This window comes from Peromyscus maniculatus, chromosome X (genome assembly GCF_049852395.1).
Source record: "Peromyscus maniculatus bairdii isolate BWxNUB_F1_BW_parent chromosome X, HU_Pman_BW_mat_3.1, whole genome shotgun sequence".
NCBI classification, from domain to species: Eukaryota; Metazoa; Chordata; class Mammalia; order Rodentia; family Cricetidae; genus Peromyscus; species Peromyscus maniculatus.
The window spans coordinates 124350979-124373962 of NC_134875.1; the positions used below are offsets into that span (position 1 = coordinate 124350979).

The window sequence follows — 22984 nt, forward strand, 5'->3', positions numbered from 1 at the left end:
CATATATGTCTGTGCATCACATGTGTGTCTGATGCTGGCAGAAGACAGAAGAGAGCATGGGATTTCCCTGGAACCAAAGCTGCCACGTGGATGCTCAGACTCAAATCCAGGTCATCTGGAAGAGCTTATCTTGGTAGTTTAAAAAATATATATATCAATGTTGGGCTGGTGAGATGGTTCAGAAGGCAAGGGCTCTTGGTGCTAAACTTGAATTTGATCCCTGGGGTCCACATGGTGGAAGGACAGAACTGATAGAACAGATCTGATCTCCACATATGCACCATGGTACATGCATGCCCCAAACACACACACACACACACACACACACACACACACACACACACACACACACACACACAGAGAGAGAGAGAGAGAGAGAGAGAGAGAGAGAGAGAGATTAAATGAATAAATGTAAAAAATGTGAATGACAAGTAGTGATAAGCACAAATAAATATAATCCACAAAGGTATTCAGAGATACCATCAACCAATTCCTTCACTCCCTACATATGTTTGCTGTTCTTCCCACCAAAAGGTAGAGTCTATTTTTTCTCTCTTTCTATCTTTCTGAGAAAAAAGATTGGTAGTGTCAGACTAGGCAGGGGCACAAATAGGACTATGAGTTGGACTGAAGAAGTTTCTGGAAAAAAGGTATGATATGGTCTGGTTGACAAGTTAAAAGGCTCACTTGGAAGACAAGAGTGAGAACAAGGCAAGCAGTAAGAATGCTACTTCAGTGATGCAAGTCAGAGTTGGTACTGAGTTAGACCAGGAAGGCAGGTGGAGAAATGTAAGTTTTGTTAAAGGCAGAGTCCATGTGACTGATGGGTCCAAATAGGAAAGGCATAAAAGAGGAATCAAGAATGATTTGGGGAGCTGGGTAGTAGTGGTGCACACCTTTAATCCCAGCACTCCGGAGGCAGAGGCAGGAGGATCTCTGTGAGTTTAAGGCCAGCCTGGTCTACAGAGCAAGTTCTAGGACTGTCAGGACTGTTACACAGAGAAACCCTGTCTTGAAAAGTTAAAAAAAATTATTTGTGGAATCATTTTATTAAAAAAAGGAAATGAAATGACTCCTAATGATATTCTGCCATACTTGTAGACAGGAGCCTAGAATAATCACCATCATAGAGGCTTCATCCAGTAACTGATGGAAATAGATGCAGAGACCTACAGCCAAACATTAGGCCGAACTTGAGGAATCCTGGGGAAGAGCAGGAAGGATTGTAAGAGCGAAAGGGGGGAAGGGTTAAAAAAAACCCACAGAATCAGCTAACAGGCTCATAGGGGCTCACAGAGACTGAAGTGACAACCAAGGAGTCTGAAAGCAATTGATATAGCCCCTCTGCTTATATGTTACAGATGTGTAATGTGGTCTTCTTGTGGGACTCCTAACAGTGGTGACAGGGGCTGTCTCTTACTCTGTTGCTTGCTTTGGGTGCCCTTTCCTCCTATGGGATTGCCTCATCCAGCATTAATACGAGGGAAGGTGCCTAGTCTTATTGCAACTTGATATGCCATGTTTGGTTGATAGGCCTGCTCTTTTCTGAAGAGAAATGGAGGAGGAGTGGATGCAGCGGGGGAAAGAATAGAAGTAGGGGAAGGGACTGGGAGGAGAGGAAGGAGGGAAAACTGCAGTCAGGATGCAATATTATGAGAGAAGAATGAATAACAAAGAAAAAACAGTGATTTGAACATGATTTCTATTTACAGAGACAGGAAAGTATGAGGGAGGAATAATCAAACGTACATCTGGAAGTGTTCAGTTTAGTGCATGCATTAGGTAACTGAAGATGTTGACTATCTGGGGTTCAAAGGAATGGTCATGGTTGATGATATTTATTTAAAAGCTACTTATGACAGTTATTAAAGCCACAGTATTTGAAGAGATTGACTAGAGGGGATGATACCTAGAGAAGATAAGAAATATGAAGAAAGAGCCATGGAGAAAGGATGAATCAGCAACAAAATCTGATAATGGACCTCAAGTTCTAAGACAGCACAGAGCTAATCCGTTCCACGATACTCCTCTCATTAATTTGTAATAAATAATCTGCACGAAGTTGGTAGAAGAATCTTGTGGTCATTAGATGACTCAGAGATGTACTGAAGAGAACTTTGGGACTTAAGTACTCTGGTAGCCAGACATTGTGGCCCATGCACTTTATTCTAGCATTTAGAAAGGTGAGACAGGAGAATCGCCATGAATTCAAGGCTAGCCTGTGCTACACAGTGAGTTCTAGTACAGTTTGGACTATAGAGTAAGACTGTCTCAAACAAACAAAACTCAACAATAAAAGAGCAGCACCATAGTAGTTAGTTTTGTGCTTTGTGTATCTCCCTAATATCATGGCCTAGGCAGTAGAGGGACCCCAAATTCAGAAATGTCAATAGGCACACACAAAATAATGTCTTCATAAAAGCTCACTCACTCCTCATTGCTAAAGGACCAAGTAAAGGGCAGGTCAACAGAGTAGAAATAGTTTGAGTCTACTTGCCCTACTTCAGATGTGCATCATCAAGAACGCCATATCTTTCTTCCTCTCCACTAGGAAGTGGCAGGACAATTACCAAGAGAAGGGAACAAAGAAAGTAACTTTTAAAATCTGCCTATAAAAATCTGTGCTTACCTTTTTCTTAGCAGTTCAAATGTGAAACTGAACAGAAACAACAGAGAAATACTTGGGAACTGAACACTACTCAGATTTGACAGTAATTTTAGGGCATCATATATCTGAGCAGATCCAAACAGTGCTGTAGAGACTGAAAAGTAAATGTGCATTTGGACCACATCCCAGAAATGTGGAGTAAGATTATGTTGCCTTAACCTAAACAGATTGTCTTCTATCCTAGAAGACTCAAATAGGAACCAGAATCTTTAAATTGTAATATATAAATTGTCTAGAACATAAAAATTACTAACTCTACCATGAACTATGAAATTTTAAGCTTGTGCAAGTGAATGCAGTCAACAGTACCCAACAGCAAGATGACACAGCCTTGGAACTGTTTCACAATGATTTAAAAGTAATTGCGATATAACTGATCCAACAAGCAGTCATGAACAGTCTTTAAACTGCTGAAAAAATAGAAAGTCTCATCAAAGAAAAAAGATACAGTTGTGAACCACACAGAAAGTTCAGAACTGCAAAATACAACAGTTAAAATGAAAAGTTCACTTGATGTGTGCAATGACAGAATGGAGACAAAGGAAAGAGCCAGTAAACTAAAGATAGATCAACAAAGTATCCAAAATGAGCAAGGGAGAAAAACACACATTTTAATTAACAGTTTTGGGAAACTATAACAACAATTAAAATGCAGAAGCCTAAAAATTCAAGGAGTTGCACAAACCATAAAAGTAGACCTTGGGGCTGGGGAGATGGTTTAGTCAATGAAGTGCTTGCCACAAAAGCACGAGGACCTGACTTCAGATTCCTAGCACTCAGATAAAAAGCTGAGCAGTTTGACACACATTACTAATTCCAGAGCTGGGGAGGTGGGAAGTATATCCTGGGGGCTTTTTGGTTAACCAATGTAACTGAAGCTTCAAGCTGTCAGTTCAGTGAAAGACCCTGTCTCAAAAGTTAAGGTGGAGCCAGTTGTGATGTTGTTTTCCCTTAATTCCAGCATTTGGGAGCTGGAGCCAGACAGATTTTTATTAGTTTGAAGTCATCCCGGTCTGTATAGCAAGTTTCAGGACAGCGAGGGCTATATAATGAGACACTTTTTCAAAAAAAAAAATCAAGGTGGAGAAGCAATTGATGAAAACACCATTGTTTCAGGGAAGTCACAGTGGCAGAAGTAGAGACAGTTGGTCACATTGCCATGTAGTCAAGAAGCAGAGAAGAAGGAATTAATATATGCATACTTGTCCACTCTTACACAGTTAAGGATCTCCTGCCTAGGGAATGGTGCCACCTACAATTTGGCTGGTCTTCACACCTGAAGTAATGTAATCAAGATAATCCTCCACAGACATGTTAACAGGCCAACCTCATGTAGATAATCTCTCACTGGCATACTCTTCCCAGGTGATTCTAGATTGTGTCAAGTTACTAATTAAAGATAACAATTCATAACACTATGCCTTCATCAGTAGATTAATACAATGATAGATTCAATTTTTGAATAGATTATTGGGATATGGTGGAACTGTGGAAGGAAAGGCCTGGGTGGAGGCAGTGGGTTGTTGAAAGTAAGTCCTTAAAGATTATTTATGTGGACTCCAGTCCTGTCTTGCCTCTGCTTCCTAGCTACTATTAATCCCACTGAACAAGAGTAAAGACCACTACCCAAATTAGTCTAATTTATAGCAAGCTTTATTATATGTACACAATATAGCTGGTCCAGTAAATGCTTCTTCCTAAATTTAGGATTTGGGAGGACTGCCTGAACATAGAAGAAGTGGAGTTTTTATAGCCACAAAACTGCAAAACTAGGGGGTTTCCTAGGGTTGGGGAATTTCCAGGGGAATTTTGGTTATGTAGGAACTTGGCAGAGCATCTCAAAATAATTTAGCAGAATATGTTATCTTATGAAGGTGGAGGGTGCTGGACCAAGTCAAATTCTGGGAAGGTTCAAGATAGAGTCAGGTCAAATTCTAAGAACCAGAAATCTAAGTTTTACAGTAAACAGAAACTTACTTTGAAGTTGTAACAAGATGGTGTCTAATCTTTTTTTATTTATTTTTGAGACAGGGTTTCTCTGTGTAGCCCCACTGACCTGGAACTCACTCTGTAGTCCATGCTGGCCTTGAACTCAGAGATCTGCCTGCATCTGCCTCCTGAGTGCTAGGATTAAAGGTATGCACCGCCACTGCCCAGCTGGGGCCAGGATGGTTCATCAGTACCATTGAAGTAAGCAGATTCTGCCACATGTTCCTGCTTGCTGTCAAGAAATTCTGCCTTTATTCAAGCTAAAAGCAAGCAAAGGATCCATCAACCTTGGAATACAATCTTGAATCAAACTAAATCTTCCTTTTGTATTTCCTGCAATTAAACACAGGGTCTCACTAATACTAGATAAACTCTATCACTGGCTACACCCCAACCTTCTAACTTTTGAGAAGTTTTGTTTCTCTCAGATATTTTTCACAATGAGAGAAAGCTAACTAGCACAAATATAAGGGGATGGCACAGAAAATCTCTTTGTGGTCATGACACAGTTCTGTGTCTTGATTGTAAAAATGGTTGCATGAACATATACTGTGCATTATCTTCTTGGAATAAGCACATGTAAAAATTGGTGAAATTCCAATAATATCTGCAATGTCAGGTTTGATTATATAGTATGTTCATGTGAATATCTATCTTAGTGTACAGTTGGCTACATTAAGCCACTCTATAGTATTTGTGTTGCTACTTTTGGAGATAAAATGTTAAAAACCAAACTAATGAGAAATTAGTGAGATAGAAGAAGAATAGAGAGGCCAAAGGAATAATCTTTTATACAGACTTAAGTAACTTGGGATTTGTTTGTATGGAGGTTTTTAAGGACTTAGGTGAGAAGAGTTCTGACACAGAAGTGTGGACAATACCCTGACTGGAATGTGTTTGAGAGAAACCAGAAGGAGAGGAAGCAGGAACAATGAATATAGTGAAGGTATGCTTTGTAAGAAACACAACCAAACAAGGTAAAACAAAACAAAAAACTCAATAATTTTCATCCCAGTTTCTGTGTTCAACTGTAAATTATTGTTCATTGTCATCAAATGCTTGATTAACTTTCTTAGCAGGCTCTGGTGTTGTAAAAAATGTGGTTCTTTCCTACTTTGTTTTGTAGTTCTGGATTATGTCACTCTGAGGGCCTCTAAGGGATAAATTATGCTACTTGTTAATAACCAGGGTGGCAAGGGACTGTGTTTGAAGATAAGATGGAAAAATAGTGCTACAGATTAATTAATAATGTGACACATCTGGATGTTTTCAGCTCCTAGATTCCAGTAATGATACTATCTCCTTGACTACTAGCAGTTGTTCACACCTCAAAAACAAAAACAGTCTTGCAGAAGCTTGGCTATAGTACATAAAAAATTGCCTTTCCTCTGCAAAAAAACAAACAAACAAACAAAAAACAAAAATCCCCATTATGATGGTTTCTCCCATAACAGAATTTGTTATAGACAGATAAATTAAAAATTCAGTCCTTCTAAAAGATACAATGTAGAGATTTATGTGTGGACATTTTATAGTCCAGCTAATCTAACAATGGCTACCTATGAATGGAAGGCTCAAGAATCCATGGAACTGACACATTATTTCCATCATTCTACTGGTCAAAGCAAATTACAAAACTGAGCATGATTAAAGGGAGAGAAACAGGCTATGTTTCTTGACTAGAGCACTGAAAAAAATCATTGAAAAAGACACATAAGCAACCATGTGTGGCTGCACACACCTGTTAGCACTTTGGAAGCTGAGAGAAGGGACTAGTAACTTGGAAGCCAGTTTAGGCTATATAGAGAGACCCCAAAAACCAACCTGAAAAGAAGGAATATGGCATATAGGAAGGAGGAAGTGGGATGCTACTACCTAAAGAGAAGTTGGATGGCCTAAATTGGATTATTGTTCTGAAACTGGTTGGTGATTCCTGGGTCAGAGAGATGGCTCAGTGGTTAAGAGTATATAGTGTTCTTCCAGAGGACATGCACCCATATCAGATGCCTGTAACTCCAATTTCAGGGACCCAATGATCATTCTTGGACTCCTCAGGCACCTGTACACAAGTGGCACTTGCTCTGATTAAAAAAAAAAATCTTAAAAAATACACAGATTTCTAGAACCTATCAGAGACATAGTGAATCTGAATCCCTAGAAGGGGAGCCTGAAAATTACATTTTATTCTATAATTTTCTTCAACTAAATTTTTTACTGCCTACCCTGTTTTGGTACCATTCTGTACTCTGGAGATGAAGTGGTGCATGAGATAGACTAAATTTCTGTCCTTTCCCTATGGTAGGGATTGTGATGGATTAGAGAGACAAAAAAGGAACTAAATCAGCAAATGAGTATCTTTTTGTATTTTATTTCACTGTCATCCTTTTAAAAAAAGAAATAAATACTTACCTGGCAGGGGAGATACCATGATCACGAAGGTGGTTTTCCCAGGGCGAGGCTTATCCATTGCACTCCGGATGTGCTGACCCCTGCGATTTCCCCAAATTCGGGAAACTCGACTGCATAATTTGTGGTAGTGGGGGACTGCGTTCGCGCTCTCCCCTGAATAAAAAAAAAAAAAAAAAAAAGAAAGAAAAAAAAGAAATAAATACTGAATGCTATAAATACTCAGGAAACAGGTGAAGATTGGACACGTGTAAAAGTAATTTGTGAGCATCGATTGTAATAACACTAGATTTCTGAAAAGCAGTTTTATTTAAGTATAATTTAGGCACAATTGCAGGGGGCCGTGGGAATGTATAGTAGTGACAATTAGTGTTTAACAGGTTGACCCACCAGAAGCATGATTCCCTGTTGAGGGGCCCCACTTGGCAAAGCGATGGGGTTATTGACTATAAATGACTGGTTGTTTTCTGTCCATAACTTTCTCAGGTGGCACTGCTATGCCTCCCTAATAAGAACAGCTGTGAGGTTCTTTTTACAGCCCTTCAGTGGTGTGTTTTACACTTATTGGGCACACATCTAGCTGTGGATATTCTGGAAGATGATTTCTGTTTAGGCTGTATAATTTTGATGCATAGAAATAATACTAGGATATTTTCCGTTACTCAGACTGATAGAGTTCTCAGTCACAAAGACAGCCTTTTACACAGAGAGCTGATTTTGGGCTTCAGAAGAAATTCAAAACAGACTAAGTTGCTCCTACAGAAAATACACAAAGATTAATTCCCAGGTGTTGTCTATTGCTAAATCAAGGCCAGGCTGTTTACACTGAGACATAGCTCCTTGAAACAGTTCTTTTTCTGCACGTACTCTGACTGCTCAAGGTCCACGTACTCTGACTGCTCAAGGTTCAGCCAATTGATTACTGTCTGGGACCTCTCACCAACTTAGAGCTACGTGCATGGGTCAATGTGACATTACTAAGAGAAACTATGTGACTTATCTTGTGTTTTGAGAATGGCTAAGGCTCTGAAAATGTAACTTATACTTGTCCAGAGTTTGGCTGTGGGGCAGCAGCAGCCAGTGTGGAGAGAGATGCCTGTGTAGAGCTGAGGGAAAGAGCTGCTGCCATGGAAAAAAGAGCTACGTGAAGGAACTGTGGAAAGAACCAGGCAGTGAGTGAGTGAGTGTGTGTTTTAGAGTGTGAGTGTGTGTGTGCAGAAGGAACTGAGGAAAGAACATAAAAAGGCAGGAGAGAGAGAGTAAGAGGAATTTTTAGAGAGAAGAGGAGGCTGTGTAAGTGTGTGTGGAAAATGTAGCTGTATGCAAAGAGATGTAACTGTGTAGAGACAGATATTTTCAGAGAGAGATTTGGAGAGAATTTCTTAAATTGAAGTAAAATAGAAAGTTATCCTCAGAAAGCATGTGTGTTCCCTTATTATTTACCCCTCAGATAGAAAAAAATCTAACCCTCAGATATACATGAATTTTTCCTAAGCTCTTGCTGCATTTGTGGATTTTCTTGCATTACCCTGAAGGTGACCTTGGGGCAGGCTCTCTATAAGGCCACCAATACACAATGCATGACAACTATTTCAAGTTTACAAATCAATGACTTTTTAAAAGTTATTACATTTTAATTTTTAATTGTGCATATACGAGTACAGGTGTGCAAATGCCATGGCCCATGTGTGCAGGTCAGGGGACAACTTTTCAGAGTTCCTTCCATCATGAGAACCAGGGACCAAACTCAGGTCATCAAAGTGTAGCAAGCACTTTTACCCACTAAGCCATCTTGTCAGGTCACAAATTCAATGACTTTTGACGAACTTCAGATCCCTTTGGTTTCTATCTCCAATGCCAACTGAGTATTAATTTACTTTGCACATACTTGCAATATTTAGAATTTGTATGTATTGAGTTATAGAATGTGTAATACTAACATACCTTTAACTGATCCAAATGAACCACATGGTTCTTTTCAGGACATTTTTTTCAATTAAATATGAAGCTGAATGTTAGGTGTAAGTTTTTCACTAACCATTTGTATTGTTTGATGTAATGTGTTGTGCAGAACAGCATGTAAGGGGAAAGGGAGCCAGGTGTGGTGGTGAATGCCTTTCATCCCAGCACTCAAGAGGCAGATACAGGTGGATTTCTATGACTTCAAGGCCAGCCTGATCTGTTCCAGTAAAGCCAGTTATATAGTGAGACCCTGTGTCTTAGTTAATGTTTCTATGACTGTGATGAAACACCATAACCAAACAACTTGGGGAGTAAAGGATTTATTTGGCTTATACTTCCACAGAACTGTTCATCAAAGGAAGTCAGGACAGGAACTCAAGCAGAGCAGGAACCTGGAAGCAGGAGCTGATGCAGAGGCCATGGAGGGGGTGCTGCTTACTGGCTTGTTCTCTATGGCTTGCTCAGCCTGGTTTCTTATAGAACCCAGGACCATCAGCCCAGGGATGGCATCACCCACAATGGCCTGGGCCCTCCCACAATGATCACTAATTAAGAAAAAAAGTGTCCTACAGGCTTGCCTATGTTGTGGCCATGTATCGAGACCCCCCCAAGCAAGACCACCACAGAGCTGATACCTGATGCAAAACACACAGGGGGTTATTACAAGTCCAGGCTTGATCTGCATCCAACACACTGGCTAGTCAGGTAAAGGAGGATGGCCCTGAATTCTCAGGGTGAGGGGTTTTTAAAGAGAAAAACCGCAAACAGAGTGGTTTGGTGTCATATGATTGGGTGAGGGTATGTAACCTTTGAATTTACTGGTTGAGGGTTACAGTTACCATTTGGGGAGCAGGCCTGGACAAGTCCCAGGCTTTGTTCTTGAGCTGCCATGGGGGCTGGCTGGCCTTGCACGTACTGACTGTGGGGGCTGACTCAGTGGCCCAGGCTCTGTCCTTGAGCTGCCATGGAGGCTGGCTGGCCTAGCACGTTCACATTGACCCATGCACGTAGCTCTAAGTTGGTGAGGGGTCCCAGGCAGTAAACAACTGGCTGAACCTTGAGCAGTGAGAGTACGTGCAGAAAGGAAGCTACTGCAAGGACTATGTCATAGCCCTCCCAGAAACTGCTGCTCAAGACTCAGGAAACTGAAATTGAGGCCTGATCTCTGAGAGAAGACTGAGCAGCCTGTTATGGTGTCTGCTTAGTCCTTTCACCTAGAACCCAATCTTATGGAGGCATTTTCTTAATTGAGGTTCCTTACTCTCAGATGACTTTAGCTTGTGTCAAGTTGACATAATACTAGCCAGGACACCATGTCTCAAAAAGGGGGGGTGGTGGAGGGAAAGGAAAGAATCCATGTATGTACTACTATAAGCATAACTATCTCTGGCCAAAGCTAGCAATGTAAGTTGCTTATAATGGAAGGAGACTTGGGTGTCTGGGAGCTGGGGTAGGAAAGAGGCTTTTCATTGTAATCCTTTTTGTTCCTTTTGAATTTTATGCCACCTGAATTTATTATTGTCACTGTCCATTTGTAGTATTTTTAAGACAAAATACAAGAGACTGAGTAATTCATAAAGAATAGAAAATTTTTTCATAGAGTTCTGGAGACTGAATTCCAAGATCAAGTCACAGGCATCAGTGCTTATCTGGTAAGATAGAGTCTTATTGCTGTGTCCTCATATGGCAGAAGGTAGAAGGGCAAGAGCCTCCTCAACCTGGGGGCTTTCTATCATAATGCTGGTCTCACCCAGGAGGGCAGAGCTTTGTTGACTTAACCATGCCCTCTTAATACTGCTTCTTTGGGGATTAAGTTTTGAAAATTAATTTTGTTTAAACCATAGCACTCATTCAGTCAAACCATAATTTAAAATAATGTTAAAATCAAGAGGCTGGAGAGATGGCTTGTGAGTCTCCTTCTTCCTCTGGGATCATTGGTCACAGGTCCAAGAGCAGAGAGGGAGCAGAAGCAGCAAACAGGGTTCAGAAGGCTGTGAGTAGAACAGATTTCTGGGAATCTGCTTCAGAGTTAACAGCTCATCTTTATTCCAGAGTGAGGGAAATATATAGCATGGGAACAGCAGCTGGGGCCTCACCTAATTTGCGCTTGGTAGCATGGTTCTACTGTGCAGCTGGGAGCACAAAACGTAATTATCCTATGGGCCTGAGGGGGAGAGCATCTGCAGGAATCTGTGTCCAAAGGTCATGCTTGAGATAGGTAAGGCATCCAGGCTTATGGACAGCTTCTAGATAAAGTCAGGCTTCTGAGCCTTACAGACACTATCCAGGTAGGGAGGGAGCCCTACTGGAAAGGGAGTCTTTTACTGTCTGGACTTTAAAGATCTGTCTGGACATGGTGGACTGCAACCTTAAGTGTGGGGTACTCCAACAACAGATCAGCAGTTAAGAGCACTTACTACTCTCGCAGGACCGACATTTGGTTCCCAGCACCCATACTGGGATGCTCACAATCTGCAATGGCCTGTAACTCCAGCTCCATGTGATCCAACTCCCTCTTCTGGCTTCCACAAGCATTGTCACTCATATGTACATACCCACACACAGACATACATATACACATACTTAAAAATGAAATAAAATCTTTTTCAAAAGACAAAATTCTAATATAGAATGAGAAATTTCCTACAACCTTGGTAGATAAAAGATTTTGTAATACTAAAGAATTAAAAGCTTTAGTATGGAGGTGGTGTTCATGGATGTTTAGGATGTATTTGGTGCTTCATGCTTGTAATCTCAGCACTTGGGAGGGAGGTAGAAGTAGGAAGATCATGCAGGTTTGAACCAAGTCTGGGCTACATGACATCCTATTTCAAAAAGAACTTGAAACCTTCAAATTTAAAGGTGAATAAAATTATACTTGAAGACAGAAGCCACAACTAAACAAACAGATCCCAAAATGCATATGAGAACAACCTTGATACAAAAGCAAAGATAGGGAGTCAGAATAAAATATTAAAGCATAAAGCTTTATGAATGGAGTTAGCATGTGAATAGGCAGACCAATATATATGAAGAGGAAGCTCAGAAAGACACAGTGATGTACAATTATTAAGCCTCTGGGGGAAAGGTGGAGTTGGTGGGTTCCAGTCATGGAAAGGGACAATGAGGTTGACTCACCCTAGCTACAAGCAACAAGAGTGTTCATTTTCTAGAGCATTCAAAGCCATGGCACATCTGGGGAGATGGCTCAATGGGTAAAGCATTTGCTTTACAAGCCTGTTGATTGTGGTGATATTTTATTTGTATGTTAATAAATAAAGCTTGCCTGAAGATGGGGGTGGGGAGAAAGGCCAGCCATTTTAAGTAAACAAGAAGTCAGGCAGCACATGCCCTTAATCCCTTAGCATACAGGATCTCTGTGTGTTCAAGGCCACACTAGGGAACAGAGCCAGGCGCGGTGGCACACACCTTTAATCTCAGGAAGTAATGGCAGGAAGCAGAAAGATATATAAGGCATGAGGGCTAGGAACTAAGTTTGTTAAGCTTTTAGGCTTTTAGCAGTAGCTCAACTGAGATCCACTTGGATGAGGACTCAGAGGCATCCAGTTTGAGGAAACAGGATCTGATGAGGAGTTGTCTAGGTGAGGTTAGCTGTAGCTTGTTCTGCTTTTCTGATCTTTCAGAATTCACCCCACTACCTGTCTCCAGGTTTGTTTTTATTAACAAGAACTTTTAAGATCCATGCTACACAGAGCTGTGTAGGAAGAGGAAGTTAGGTAGCTGGGCTAAGATAGCCAAAGAGAGAGCAAGGCAATAAAGGTGCAGGTAGACTGGAAGTAACGCACATTTGGAAGCTGCAGAGTTGGTGAGGTAAGGTTGGCTGGTGGCTTTCCCTATTTCCCTGATCTAAGGCTTTCACCCCTATATTTGGCTCGATGTTTTTTATTTAATAAGACCACTTAGAAATTCATCTACAGTTGATTTGAACTCAATCTTTAGAATCCACGGTGAAAAAAGAAAACTGACTCCTGTAAGTTGTCCTGTAATCTCTACATGTGCACCATGGCACACAAATGCCTACACACACACTAATAATAATAAAAATTTCAAGTGGATGATGAGCAGTGCTTGATGTTGCACATCTATAAATCCAGAACTCAGGAGATTACTTTAAGTTTGAGAATAGCTTGGGCTACATAGCAAGACCTTGACTCAAAAAAGCCATAAAAATGTAACATTGACTAAATCAGCCTGATTTTTACTCTATCCTACATTAGTGGTGTTAAACAATACCAGTGATCTATTCCCTCCAACTTCAGCTGTTTGGTGGACTGCCCAGATCATTCTTTGGATTACTACTTGAGAGGAATATTTAATACAGCATATTGGTACAAGTGAATAGTACCAAAGAAAAAGATAAAATATTTCAAATAGACAGTTAAGGCTTTATACAGCTAGTGTACCTCAGAAATACAACATTATCCTGAACCAAGGCAGGATTGGAATTGTCATAGGTAAGGAGAAGAAACCCACACATGACTTTGGTCTTGTGCCAGGTTGCATTTTTCTTTATTTGCAAGTGCTATAAAATTTGCAGCAGGAATGAGTGCAATTAGGTATAGTTGTTTCGTTTTCTTGGTGTTGTATAGGACTATTCTCTGAGCCAAACTGCCACCATATTCAGGAGTTTGGCTGGGCCTGCTCACCAAAAATAATCACAGCTGGGCTTGTTGATTGTTAACGTTCCCTCTTGGGGGCCCAGGAGAAATGTGAGACCCTCACCTGAGTAACCACTCACCCCTCCCTGCAGTTGTATACAATTCTGCCCTAATTGCATATCATATGAGAGAATCTGGGAAGAACTAGAGGATATAGATGGAGAAAAATGAGGTTAAGGGAAGGGAATCCATATATAAGGCATGGATGAATCATCATCCATACTGGATTCAGACCTTCCAGTGTGGCTGCTTTAAGGACACCCATGCTCCTTTCCCAAGCCCCTCACCCATTGCTCTGTAAGTAATCCCAATAAATTCACTGGTTCCCTAGATTGAACTTTCCTGGTGGTATCATACCTTGGTTTGGTTTGTCATTGTGACAGTTGGAGGAGAGGCTGGACATTATTTACATCTCCCCAAGTGAAGGAATTTAGCAACACTAGGGATAGTTGGTGTAAAGTGCAATCTCATTTTGACAATGTGTGTGTGTGTGTGTGTGTGTGTGTGTGTGTGTGTGTGTGTGTGTGTGTGTGTAAGAAAGACAGAATAATGAGAACAAGAGGTGAAGGATGAAAGGAAGGAAGAGGAGGGAAAGAGGAGGGGGAGGGAGGGAACGCAGGAGAGGGAAAGAGGACTTTTTTCTTTTGTTTTTTGTTTTTTGAGACAGAGTTTCTCTGTGTAGCCCTGGCTGTCCTGGAACTCACTCTGTAGACCTAGCTGGCCTCAAACTCAGAGATCCACCTGCCTCCGACTCCTTAGTGTTGGGATTAAAGTTGTGCACCACCATCACAGGGCTATGAGAGAGAACTTTTAGTCAAACCAAGGAGCAAAGGTTCTGACAACTCTTGGGCTATTTGGGGTAAGTTTCTAAGGTAATGGTGGATTGATTAGTTTAAGTCTTGAATTTAGTAGTCACTATAGCTAGCCTCAACTTTTCAAGACTTCAAGTTGACCTGACATCACCTTCACTCACAATATAAAGGCTAAACAAACAGGGCTAAATAGACAAAATTTGAAAACAGGACAAAGGGTGGTGGTTACCTCAGCAGGTAAAAATGCCTGATAACCCAAGTTAGAGCCCTGGACCCCACATGATAAAAGGAGAGAACCAACTCCCACATGCTATCCTCTGCTGCCCACACATGCATGGGAGTGTACACACACACTACATATATGCATAAATGTAGAAAAGAAGAAAGAATTGATACTAGGTGAGTGGCCAAAAGTGTCATCATATAGTTACAGTACTTACTGAAAAGTGGGGTGAACATGTAGAAATTTCATTTTGTTGTATGAATCAGGTTGCTGAGGTGAGTCCCAAGAACCTGTGACCACAAGTAAATTAATGCTTCTGAGCTTTACTTTCCTCCTATGTAAATCAAGGATATGTTGATGTGCTACAGACTCCATGTGATTGTTGTGAGGATTAAAAGAAACAATGTGTGGTACAGCAGAGTATCTAATAAGTACTCAAAATCACTAGTAAGGTACCCATGAGATGGATGAGTGAGTAAAGGTGCCTGCTACCAAGACTGACAAGTTTGATTCCCAGGACCCATCTGGAAGAAGGTGAGGACCAATTCTTGCAAGTTGTTCTCCAACCTCCACATGTGCATGGTGACACAAGCACACACATGTACACATACACAGTAAGTAAGTAAATAAATAAATAATTGATAAATATAATTTAAAAATTACTACTAAGGTAATGATCCAGGATTAAAATGTTTTGTGATATTGAATTTCATTAAGAATTGTTTTATTTTGTTAAGATATGATGGAATTTTTGGAGATGCTTTACACTGACTCAGTCTACTGGCATTTGTTTCCCTTCTAGGAGTATTGACATATATTAATGAGAATTATTTAGCAATTTCATCACCAGAGTTCTTTAAGAGCAATAAATATGGCCTGGCACGGTGGCACATGCCTTTAACCCTAGCACTCTGGAGGCAGAGTCAGAAGGAACTCTGAGTTCAAGGCCAGCCTGGTCTACATAGTGAGATTCAGGACAGCCAGGACTACATACAGATACAGAGACCCCTCCCAAAAGAAAAACAACAACAACAACAAATACACTCACCTGACATTACATGGGTTGATTTGCCTGGTCTTTCCACCTGAAAGTATCAAATGTATGCTGACATTTTTTTGGTGTTGGGATGGAACCCAGGACCTTTGCTAGGAAAGTGCTGTGCCACTGAGTTATAATTGTGACATAATGTGGTAACCAATAAAGGAATCAAAGCCACCTTATAATTTCCATCAGTTGGCCCCAGTTTTTGAAAGGAGATCAACATTTGCTAGGTTTTATATAAATCATCAGGCACACAAAGCTCTTACATAGGTCCCTAGAAGAATGCCTTTTACTACAAACTGCTCTATAGACCCTTCCTAGCAAAATGAATTCTGAAATGACTGACTATAATCAGACTTCTCCTGGATTTCTCATATCCCTTACCCCTAACTATAGGAAAGCTACCCACTGTCTTTACTAAGGCTGAATTCCTAGAACATTATCTCAATTATATCACCAACTTTCTCATTCATCTCTCTCAACTTTTACATTTGTGAGGGTTGGTCTTCATTGCCACATTGATTGGATTTGGATCACCTAGGAGACGCATCTCTTTATGTTTCTTTAAGGATGTTTCCATAGAGGTTTAATGGAGGGGGAAAGACCCATGTTGAATGTGGGGGAAACAACCCAAATGGGCTAGGATGGAAGACTAAATTAAAAGAGAAAAAAAGAGGCAGCAAGCTTAGTACCAGCATTCCTATTTCTCTGACAAGCTGTCTCATGCTCCTACTGTCTCACCTCACCATGATGTATCCCTTCTTAAATTGTGAGTCAAAAATAAATTCTTCTATTAAGTTGCTTCTGTCATGTACTCTGTCATAGTCGTGAGAAAATAGACCAATATAACCAACTCAAAAAATAATATTTCTAATGCCACTGACCTCAGATGGATGTCTGTCAGGGACATGAGTTGGAAAGAATATATTTAAAGTGAAGTGGAAAGACAAAGGATAACCCCAAGGGAAAGATAAAGAAAACATGTAATAATATATAAAGATGAATTACCAATACCAGAGTTTATTCCTTTACTTTCTAGTACCCAGGCTTGTTGCTTGTTTTTGCTGTTGTTGTTTTGATTTGATTTTTAATTTTGCCAATTCACAAATTTATTTAATTCATTTTGCTAGTTTGCTGATGTTGTGACAAATACATGGAATAAGTGGACTGAAAAGGAGAAAGGGTTTGTTTAGTCCATGGTCACTTTGGCCTGTTGCTTTATGCCTGTGGTAGTACAGTAAATGCTGATGGGAGTGCATGGTAGATGGTAACTGGCAAGCAAAAGAGGGGCACAAGAATGGGCTACACTCTTTTTCATAGGCACACCCACAATGACTTAACTTCCTCTGAGAAGGCCACATTCCTTAAAGGTTCTACTATGCCCCAAGAGCATCACAGATTGTTGATCATGCATTTAATAAATGGTTTATAGGACATTCCAAATTCAAGCCATAATATTTATAAGCCCTCAAATTTATTTTTTTAAATAAGATTTCATTCACGATGTAGTCCTGGCTGGCCTGGAATTTGCTATGTAGATCAAGTTGGCCTCAGACTCACAGAGATCATCCCACTGTGTCACCCATGGATGTGTGATCCTGGGTGGTATAAGAAGGCAGGTTGAGAAAGCCATGGGAAGCATGTTAGTAAGTAGCACTTCTCCATGGTTTCTGCTTCAGTTCCTTCTTCCAGGTACCTATCTTGCTTGAGATTCTGCCTTGGTTTCCCCTGAGGATGGACTGTGATTGGGACCTGTAAGCCAACAAAACACTATCTTCTCCATTGGTCATGGTCTTTATCACAGCAAAAGCAAGCAAACTAGTAAGATTATTCAATTACTCTTGACTATAACATAACTGATATCAGAAAGCAAATGAGAATATATATATAGACTTATTTTGCAAATTGTAGTGTTCAAGTACAGAGAGTGAATTTTTTTCTATATCTTTCAGCAAGTGTGATTGAGAATCTCTATGACTCACACAAGGTTTTCTAAAAGTTATTTATTTTAAAAACAGGGTGGTCAAAATATTGTAAGGAAAAATTTAATTATGTAGTTGAATGTCATATCCCATAATGGATAATATGCCACTGAGGTCAGTGGCATTAGAATGGGAAGGATTTCCTTTGAGTAGGCAACAGTTCCATTGATGTCTGTTGCCAGCAGGTGGCAGCAGGGAGCCATACCAAGGGAATTCAGACTTAAGGCTGTAAATTGGGCCTGTGGGCTTAGGAACCAGTATGTATCTGGAGGGTTGGTAGAGAATATGGTTCAGTTCCCAGTATAAATAAAAATGATGACAGGTTCCTCCAGAAACCTAGAATGAGAGCCCAATGTCTAAAACAAAGGGCTCCCGAGTTGCGGTGATTGATAGGGAACAGGGATGTGTGGAAGGCTAAGATAGAAGAGTAAAGCCATGCCTAAGGCAAGGAGGAGAGCATAGGTCAAAGAGCAGAGGTAAAGGTTAGTTTGTGGTACTCAGATAACAGTACAGAATAGGAAGCAGAACAGAAAGGGTGGAGACCATTGCTTTTTGGATGGGCTGCTGGTGGCACTGATTTTTAAAATTCTAAGGATAAGTGAACATTTGTTCATATGTATAATATGTGGTATATCCATATAATGGCACTTTAGTTGCCTTAAAGGGGAAGGAAATTCTAATATTTGCTACAACATGGATGCATGATAAGGACATTATCTGAAATTAAATATGCTGATCATGAAAAGATCAACACTGTATGATCTTACCCAGTGAAGAACCAAAACACCCCCATTTCAAGCAAGCCCCTCATCCCAGCTTGAAACGGGCCTGAGTTTCAAAATTCTCAGAACTGCTGACATAGGTCCCAGGACAAAGTCAGGATGTTTGAAGGACTATCTGGTAGCAATTGATTAACCATAGAATGTCGCAATGCTGGAGGTAGTCTATAAAGTTTGACTACCTTGACAAACAACTGGTTAAAACTACAAAGTAAGATAACACAGAAATTCTGAAAAGGCCCTCAAACTTGAGCCAATCAAAATTGTACCCATACTAGCACCCCTAAATGATGTAACTTTGTGGTTTTTGCCTTAAAAAACTAAGCTTGCAGAGGGGCGGGCACCTCCTCTAGCCTCCGCTGTGTCAGGGTGCTTGACCAAGGTCCCTGCTACGGCTTGAACTGCTTCAATAAACTTTGCTTTTGCATTTTGGTGAGTTTGTATCTCTGGGGGTCTCTCTGGGGGTCTCGTGCCCAGGGCACAACACCCATAAGAGGTGCCTAGAGTACTTGAATTCATAGAGAAAAATATAGAATTGTGGTTGACAGAGATTATAGGGCAGGAGAATAGGAAGTCAGTTTAATGGGTACAGAATTTCTGTTTTTTTTCCATGATCAAAAAGTTCTAGAGATGGATGATGGTGATTGTTGCACAATAATATGAATATATTCAATATAACTAAACTCTGCAATTAAGTGGTTATAATAACAATGTTATTCCAGACACATTTTGCAACAATTTAAGGATTTTTTCCTTAAGCATATTTCATCTATTCTGTTCCTTAAGGCAGTATAGCCCATTCTAGGCAGGGTGATAGAGCAGGACGTGAGTCCAAGTTAGCATTAAAGTAATAATACCTCACATCTAGAGGGCACATTGCAATTTACATAGTTCCCTTGTGGAAATGCATTACCTTCTGAAATTCTCTTAACTAGCGTATGGAATGGAATGAGTGTCTGAGATAAAAGTGAATGAACTTTGTGAAGGGTGAGTAGAAAGGTAGGAAATGACTGAGTTAACAAGGACAAATGGCAGCTGGATGGAAGAGAAAAGGAAGAGCCAGTGGCTCTTTTTTTAAATTTTATTTTACAATACCATTCAGTTCTACATATCAGCCACAGGTTCCCCTATTCTCCCCCCTCCCAAGCCCTCCCCTTATCCCCAGCTCCCCCTCCATTCCCACCTCCTCCAGGGCAAAGCCTCCCCCCGAGGACTGCGATCAACCTGGAAGACTCAGTCCAGGCAGGTCCAGTTTCTTCCTCCCAGACTGAGCCAAGCGTCCCTGCATAAGCTCCAGGTTTCAACCCGCCAACTCATGCAATGAGCACAGGACTTGGTACCACTGCCTAGTTGCCTCCCAAACTGATCAAGCCAATCAACTGTCTCACCTATTCAGAGGGCCTGGTCCAGCTAGGGGCCCCTCAGCCTTTGGTTCATAGATCATGTGTTTCCATTCATTTGGCTATTTTTTTCAATAATTGAGTAAAACTGAGATTTATTATAAGCCACAGCCGTCCTAGGGACCTCCATGCTATATATATATAGCCTCCATAGTTCTATGGGTTGTGGTCTGATTGTTCTTTATTTTATATCTAGAATCCACTTATGAGTGAGTGTATACCATGACTGTATTTCTGGGTTTGGGTTACCTCACTCAGGATGATTTTTTTTCTAGTTCCATCCATTTGCTTGCAAATTTCATGCTTTCATTGTTTTTCTCTGCTGAGTAGTACTCCATTGTGTATATGTACCACATTTTTTTCATCCATTCTTCAGTTGACGGGCATCTAGGTTGTTTCCAGGTTCTGGCTATTACAAATAGTGCTGCTATGAACATAGCTGAGCATGTATCTTTATGGTATAAATCAGCATTCCTTGGGTATATGCCCAAGAGTGGGATGGCTGGGTCTTGAGGTAGTTCGAGTCCTAATTTTCTGAGAAACCACCATACTGATTTCCACAGTGGTTGTACAAGCTTGCATTGCCACCAACAGTGGAGGAGTGTTCCCTTTGCTCCACATCCTCTCCAACATTGACTGTCATTGGTGTTTTTGATCGTAGCCATTCTGACAGGTGTAAGGTGGTATCTCAGAGTTGTTTTGATTTGCATTTCTCTGATGATTAAGGATGTTGAGCATTTCTTTAAATGTCTTTCAGCCATTTGTAGTTCTTGTTTTGTGAATTCTCTGTTTAGCTCTTTAGCCCATTTTTTAATTGGACTGTTCAGTATTTTGATGTCTAGTTTCTTGAGTTCTTTAAATACTGTGGAGATCAATCCTCTGCCAGATGTGGGGTTGGTGAAGATCTTTTTCCATTCTGTTGGCTGTCTTTTTGTCTTATTGACTGTGTCTTTTGCCCTGCAAAAGCTTCTCAGTTTTGAGAGGTCCCATTTATTAATTGTTGTGCTCAGGGTCTGTGCTGTTGGTGTTTTATTTAGGAAATGGTCTCCAGTGCCAATGCGTTCAAGAGTGCTTCCTATTTTCTTTTCTATTAAGTTTAGTGTAACTGGATTTATGTTCAGGTCTTTGATCCACTTGGACTTGAGTTTTGTGCATGGTGACAGATATGGATCTATTTGTAATCTTTTACATATTGAGATCCAGTTATGCCAGCACCATTTGTTGAAGATACTTTCTTTTTTCCATTGTATAGTTTTGGCTCCTTTGTCAAAAACCAGGTGTTCATATGTGCATGGATTAATGTCAGGGTCTTCAATTCGATTCCATTGGTCCGTATGTCGGTTTTTATACTAGTACCAAGCTGTTTTTATTACTATAGGTCTATAGTAGAGTTTGAGGTCAAGGATGGTGATGCCTCCAAAGGTTGCTTTATCGTATAGGATTCTTTTAGCTATCCTGGGTCTTTTGTTTTTCCATATGAAGTTGAGTATTTTTCTTTCCAAGTCTGTGAAGAATTGTGTTGGGATATTGATGGGGATTGCATTGAATCTGTAGATTGCTTTTGGTAAGATTGCCATTTTTACTATGTTAATCCTACCTATCCATGAGCATGGAAGATCCTTCCATTTTCTGATATCTTCTTCAATTTCTTTCTTTAGAGATTTAAAGTTCTTGTCAAAAAGGTCCTTCACTTGTTTAGTTAGTGTTATCCCAAGGTATTTTATATTATTTATGGCTATTGTAAAGGGTGATATTTCTTTGACTTCTTTCTCAGCCCTTTTATCATTTGTGTATAGGAGGGCTACTGATTTTTTTGCGTTGATCTCGTATCCTGCCACTTTACTGAAGGAGTTTGTCAGCTGTAGGAGTTCCCTGGTAGAGTTTTTGGGGTCACTTATGTATACTATCATATCATCTGCAAATAATGAAAGTTTGACTTCTTCCTTGCCAATTTGTATCCCTTTGATCTCCTTTTATTGTCTTATTGCTCTAGCTAGAACTTCTAGTACTATATTGAATAAATATGGGGAGAGTGGACAGCCTTGTCTTGTTCCTGAATTTAGTGGTATCACTTTGAGCTTCTTTCCATTTAATTTGATGTTTGCTGTTGGCTTGCTATAAATTGCTTTTATTATGTTTAGAAATGTTCCTTGTATTCCTGATCTTTCTAAGACCTTTATCATGAAGGGGTGTTGGATTTTGTCAAAGGCATTTTCAGCATCTAAGGAGATGATCATGTGGTTTTTTTCTTTCAGTTTGTTTATATGGTGTATTACATTGATTTTCGTATGTTGAACCATCCTTGCATCCCTGGGATGAATCCTGCTTGGTCATGATGGATAATTGTTTTTATGTATTCTTGGATTCGGTTTGCCAATATTTTGTTGAGTATTTTTGCATCAATGTTCATGAGGGAGATTGGTCTGTAGTTCTCTTTCTTTGTTGCATCTTTGTGTAGTTTGGGTATCAGGGTAATTGTAGCCTCATAAAAAGAGTTTGGTAGTGTTCCTTCTGTTTCAATTGTGTGGAACACTTTGAAGAGTATTAGTATTAGTTCTTCTTTGAAAATCTGGTAGAATTCTGCACTGAAACCATCTGGTCCTGGGCTTTTTTTGGTTGGGAGGTTTTGATGACTGTTTCTATTTCTTTAGGGGTTATTGGTCTATTTAAATGGTTTATCTGGTCTTGATTTAATTTTGGTATGTGGTATTTATCCAGAAAATTGTCCATTTCTTCCTGGTTTTCCATTTTTGTGGAGTACAGGTTTTTGAAGTATGGTCTGATGATTCTCTGGATTTCCTCATTGTCTGTTGTTATGTCTCCCTTTTCATTTCTGATTTTGTTAATTTGAGTGCTCTCTCTTTGCCTTTTGGTTAATTTGGCTAGGGGTTTGTCTATCTTGTTGATTTTTTTCAAAGAACCAACTCTTTGTTTCATTGATTTTTTTGTATTGTTCTCTTGTTTTGTATTTCATTGATTTCAGCCCTCAATTTTATTATTTCCTGGTGTCTATTTCTCCTGGGTGAGTTTGTTTCTTTTTGT

At 40.1% G+C, this 22984-nt stretch overlaps 1 non-coding gene across 1 annotated transcript; it reads left to right on the top strand.

The window, feature by feature from the left end:
• Window positions 1–7058: 7058 nt before the first annotated feature.
• Window positions 7059–7222, top strand: LOC121825967 (U1 spliceosomal RNA). The gene has a single exon (XR_013048342.1). It is a non-coding gene; the product is annotated as a U1 spliceosomal RNA (small nuclear RNA).
• The last annotated feature ends 15762 nt before the right edge of the window (window positions 7223–22984 follow it).